Source organism: Priapulus caudatus, unplaced genomic scaffold (assembly GCF_000485595.1).
Source record: "Priapulus caudatus unplaced genomic scaffold, Priapulus_caudatus-5.0.1 Scaffold435, whole genome shotgun sequence".
In the NCBI taxonomy this organism is placed as follows: Eukaryota; Metazoa; Priapulida; class Priapulimorpha; order Priapulimorphida; family Priapulidae; genus Priapulus; species Priapulus caudatus.
In genome coordinates, this window is record NW_014577496.1 from 70,269 (window position 1) to 76,463 (window position 6,195).

A 6,195-nucleotide genomic window follows, 5' to 3' on the forward strand; every position below is an offset into this window, starting at 1 on the left:
CAACACACACAACACACACAGAAGAAAAGCACCAGACTTACGTACAACTATACATGCCTATACACTCAAATGCAACCGTCGCAAAATAAGTGCCTCGGCGTTTTTTGCCCCGTTATCACAATATAGCTTCTAATTGGCAAAACATATAAAACGTAACCATGGCGCTTATAGAAATTCCTTACCGTGAGATCGGCTGCGCGGGCCCGCACGACACATGACGTGACTGCAGACACCAGCGCCCCCTGCCGTCACTCACGGGAAGCCACAGCCGTCAGTGTCAAGACGTACAGTAACGGTGAAATTGTAGTACGGCGTTTTAGCGTTGAGATAGGGACATAGGGAATTTTGCATACTAGTAATGCAAATGTTCGGAGACCCACCAGGCGATGGACCCAGAGTACATTAGCTACATAATTAAGAGCATACATAATTCAGCGTGGACAGAATACATTTTAGAATGGTACGAACACATTAACTTCAACAAGAATGCGACGCGGTTTATCAAACGGCCATCATTAGGCAGGCAACGCCAACGGTGGTCGACGATCCTACCTGGTACCATGGTACGATGCTGACGACTTAAAGCGATCATTTTGAGTTTTTTCAGCGTTTTTTAGTGTTTATTCTCACTCTTAATGTGCCTACCGTTGTTGCTTGAGTAACAGTAATTGTTTCAAATAACAATAAAATGTCTTAGAACCTCATGCAAAGACAAAATCATGCACGATTACAATTTTGCGTTCTCTTGTTGATTTTCGCTGTCATGTCTCGCACTTTCTCGCGGTACCGCGAACGTCAACAAGGGTGCAGTAATGCAAAAATTGCACCGGAGATATTTTAGGTCAGATGTAAACACAGAGGTGCATAGTAATTAGTACCGTAACAGTACTAACACAAATAGGAGTGTAAGTTGTAACCTCATAAATATTAGTCTTCAAAAGTTGTTTGATTTGTGCTCACCCGCTCACACACTCTCCGCTGCGCCTCGTTGCGTACGGCCAGCGAGAATACTTATCACACACAAATAGATGCCCCTTTGTTTTAATTATGTTTGCTTGTTTGAGAAGCCATTTGTGATTTTTGAAAGTCCGGACTCGAAAAAATGTATTGCTGGTATGATGTGGTCAAATCAATATATATATATTGCATAAAATATTGGTGTTTTGAATGTTGGTGTAATCAGTGATATTTTCGCTGTCAAGTGAGACTATATTCAGCTATATTTAGTTTTTCTGAGCAAAATTCTCGCAATGATCGTTTTAAAAGGGCGGGTTTTGGTAGAAATGGGAGAGACGACGGCAACCACTGATCCGTACGTGTACACGGTTTTTTTATCCGTATTTGTAATAAAACTGTAATCGTCACCGTTTATACAACTGTTACATCCTACTGTCTGCGTTCGATATATTCATCACTACAAAATCACCTTCAGCGTCAGCGTCGTCTCCAAATTACCAGATCGCCGTCGCATCTGCGTCATGTGCGTCAGACGGAGCCGTCGCGTCATCGTCAGCGTCAGCGTCAGGCGGATCCTCCGCGTCAATCGCCAGCGTTAAACGGAGCCTTCATCGTCAATCGTCATCCGTTCAGACGGAACCGTCATCGTCCATCGTCAGACGGGAACCGTCATCGTCATCGTCAGACGGAACCGTCATCGTCATCGTCAGCGTCATCGTCAGCGTCGGACGCAGCCGTCGTCGCGGTATCTCGCGCTGACGTTGGATCGCTTACTGACGCGCCAAGCCGCGCGGGGATCGCCGCCAGTAATGGAATAATTAGAGGAGCTGAGCAGGCAGACGACAATCTATATCTCACACATCAGTCATTCATTATACACGCAGCGGCGCGCGCATCGATGCGTATTTACACACTCACTCACTCACTCACTCACTACTTACTCTCTCTCTCTATCTCTCTCTCTCTCTCTCTCTCTCTCTCTCTCTTTCTCTCTCTCCTCTCTCTCTCTCCCTCTTCTTCTCTCCCTCTCCTCTCTCTCTCTCTCTTCTCTCGTTCTCTTCTTCTCTCCTCTCTCTCTCTCTCTACTCCCCTCCCGTCTCTCGCTCCTTCCCCCTCCTCTCAATATACCGGTCCACCTCTCTCCCTCTCTCCCCCTCTCTCTCTCTCCTCCTCCCTCTCTATCCTCTCCCTCTCGTCTCCTCCCTTCCTCGGCCTCTCTCAGCTCCTCCTCTCTCTCTCTCGGCATCCTCTTTCCTTGAGGGATGCCACCGCAGGCGAAGATGGTGAAACCGCCACACACGGCAACTACGCACTGGGCGCACACACACACAACAGCACACACACACACACCACAACACACACACACACACACGCACGCACGTACGCACGTGCGCACACACACACACACATACACACCACACACACACACACAGCGGACGCACGCACGTACGCACGTGGCGCCACAGCACACACACACACACACACACACATGATGCACACACATAACACACACGCATGCACATACACACACACAACACACACACACACACACACACACACACACACACACGCACGCACGTACGCACGTGGGCGCACAACCACAACACACACACACACACATACTGCACACACATACTACACACACCGCATGCACATACCACCAGCACACACACACACACACAGCACACACACACAGCACACAAGCACACACCACACACCACACGGCGAGCACGCACGTAATGCACGTGGGCGCACACACATGCACACACATACACACACACGCATGCACACACCAGTCACACACACACACACACACACACACACAACACACACACGCCACACACACGCACGCACTCACGTATGCAGCGTGGGCGCAACACAAGCACCACACACACATGCACACACATACACACACGCATGCACACACACACCACACACACACACAGTCACAACACACACACACACACACCACACAACAACGCACACACATACACATACACAGCACGCACCGCACGCACGCACGCACGATCGCACACGCACACACACCAACCCACGCACACACACCGCACGCAGGCCACATCACACACACACACACACACACACCAACGCCACGCACGCACACACAACGCACACACGACACGCACTCACACGCACAGCACACACACGCACACACACACGCCACACACACGCACGCAGGCACACCACCGCACGCACGGCACACTGCCACGGTACGCACGCACGAACGTACGCACCACGCACGTACACACACCAACACACACATCAACACACGCACGACAAACGTATGCACGTGGGCACACACGCACACAACACACCACATGCACACACATACCACACACACGCGCGCAGCACACATCACTACACACGGACACACACACACACACACACACACACACAGCACACACACACACCAATAACACATACACAGCACGCAAACCGCACCACGCACGCCAACGCACTCACAGCACACACACACACGACCACACGCCGCCACACACGCAACGCAGGCTACACATACACACAGCACACACACGGCACGCACCGAACCACGCACACACACGCACACACAAACACGCACGCAACACGCACGCAGCACACACGACACAGCACACGCGCACACACACCGCACGCAGACACACACACACACGCACCACCGCACCACGACGTACGTACGCACGCACGGTACACACAGCACACACACACGACCACCACACACACAACACACACACATATATACACACACACACACACACACACACACACACGACACACCACACACACACACACAGGGCGCGTACGTTACATCTGCTTATATCAAAATCTAAAGTGAAAAAAATCAAGGTCTCACGTCTGGTACCGTCGCGCAGGATCGAAAGTAGCCGAAAACCACAGAGCATATAAATCAACTCTAAAAAACTCAAAAAGCACACACGCACGCGCATCGCGCATGGGGTGCTGCCGTGGCAACGGAGATACCAGAAGCGAGGCTCGTGTGAGTCGCCGCAACCCGAAGAAGGGGAAAGGTGTGACGTCAGAAGGGGTGACGTTAATTGGAGGGCGAGAGAATAGCTCTAAATAGATGGGACGTTAGAGAGGCGGAGTGGGCTTACGTGGGAAGAATATGCATGAGCGGAACAAGTGGAGAGTCTTAGCGTGCTGTTCGGCTTCTCCGTACGCCGTGTGTTGCGCTTGAGAGCTATACAGACGCGCGCGATGCATGTATGTTACGCGGCAGACGCCACAATGCATGTACGCAGCGCACGCATGTACGCACGCACGTATGTACGCGGGCTCAACACAATGCATGTTACGGCACGCACGCGCATGCACGTAGTAAGCGCGCTCACAGCATCGATGTACGCACGCACGCCATGTACGAGACGCCACGGCACGTATGTACGCGCTCACACATGCATGTACGCACGCACAGCATGTACGCCTCACACATGTACGGCAAGGCAACGCAACACATGTACGTATGTACGCTCTGCACGCATGCATGTACGCACCACGCATCGCACGTAACGTACGCGCGAGCGGATGCATGTACGCGCCACACCCATGTACGCAAGAGCGCACACATGCAATGTACGCACGCCATGTACGTATGTACGCTCTCACGCATGCATGTACGCACGCACAGCGCATGCACGTACGTTACGCGGCGCACGGATGCATGTACGGCGCGCACGCATCGCATGTACGCAGCGCACGTATGCACGCACGCAGGGATTATCGTCATCGATTGTTCGTCACACAGACACAAGCGGTATAGATGGGCGACCTCTGTCGTTTGCGCAGCCAAAAGCAGACGAGGGCTTCGTCTTCATTATTTTTTTCGATACAGACTTTTTAATAAGATTTCGTCGCAGCTAAAGAACACGCTGATGATACGGTAACAAAAAAATTGTTTAATTTTTTAACTTGACTCCAGCGTCGCACGTGGCTTGCCTGGGTGTGCACGTGAACCGAGTGATACATCATCATGGCTACACCTAGTGAATAAAGGTTTCTATACCTGCTGTTCCCATCTTTGGTCTAACGGCACCGAATAAATACCAATGTCTCTGGCGAATTGAGGGGAAACGTGCTCGCACGAAAGAGACATGTTGGCGGAGGGAACGAGAAAAAGAGAGGAGAAAGGCGAGAGGCGAGTTGGAAGCGAGAGGGGTTAATATAGTATATCTATATATATATATATATAATATATTATATGTGTGTGTGTGTGTGTGTGTGTGTGTGTGTGTGTGTGTGTGTGTGTGTGTGTGTGTGTGTGTGTGTGTGTATGTGTGTGTGTGTGTGTGTGTGTGTGTGTGTGTGTGTGTGTGTGGTGTGTGTGGTGTGTGTGTGTTGTGGTGTGTGTGTGTGTGTGCGTGCGTGTATGTGTGTGTGTGTGTGTGTGTGTGTGTGTGTGTGTGTGTGTGCGTGTGTGTGTGTGTGTGTGTGTGTGTGTGGTGCATGCGTCGACGCGCGCGTGTGTGTATAAGAGAAAGAGAGGGGGACAAATGTATTGACTAGAGAGGGAAGTAACACTCACCTGCCCTCCATGTTAGTAAAGACGTTTGTTTAAAGGGTACTAACCGAGGTGGGACGGGATGCTATTTCCACCCGGAGATGTAGTTTTGTGTGGCCCTCGTGATATCGTGACTACATCGCCATGTTCCTTTCTCACCTCAGTCACCTGCACCAAACAAATGTCATTCTCTCTCTCTGCGGGTGCGCGCGCCTTTATCTCCTCTGCTCTCCTCCTCTCTCTCTCTCTCTCTCTCTCGCTGCGTCGCTCTCTCTCTCTCTCTCCTCTCGTCTCGTCTCTCTCTCTCTCTTTCCTCTCTTTCTCTCTCTCTCCTCTCATCTCTCTCTCTCTCTCTCTTCTCTCTTTCTCTTCTCTCTCATTCCTCTCCTCTCCTCTCCTCTGCTCTTCTTCTCTCTCCTCTCTCTCTCTCTCTCTCTCTCCTTCTCGGCACTCTCTCTCTCCTCTCATCTCTTCTCTCCTCTTCCTCTTCTCTCTCTTTGTCTCTCCTCTCTTCTCCCTCTTCTCTTTCTCTCTCTCTCTCTCTCTCTCTCTCCCCTCTTTCCCATTCATATTGTCTCTCCGTCACTCCCTCTCTCCCCTCTCTCGGCCGTCTTTCCCTCTCCCTCCTCCGTTCCTTTCTATATCCATCTTCCATCCCATAATACTGTCTTTCGCTCTGAATCGCTTATCTCTCTGCTTCATGATCA

General features: G+C 51.0%; 1 protein-coding gene across 1 annotated transcript in view; it reads right to left on the reverse strand.

Moving 5' to 3' along the window:
* The window catches only part of LOC106810351 (sodium-dependent serotonin transporter-like), a 42,318-nt gene that overhangs the window by 28,073 nt on the left and 8,050 nt on the right, over positions 1-6,195 (reverse strand). The window lies entirely within an intron of this gene.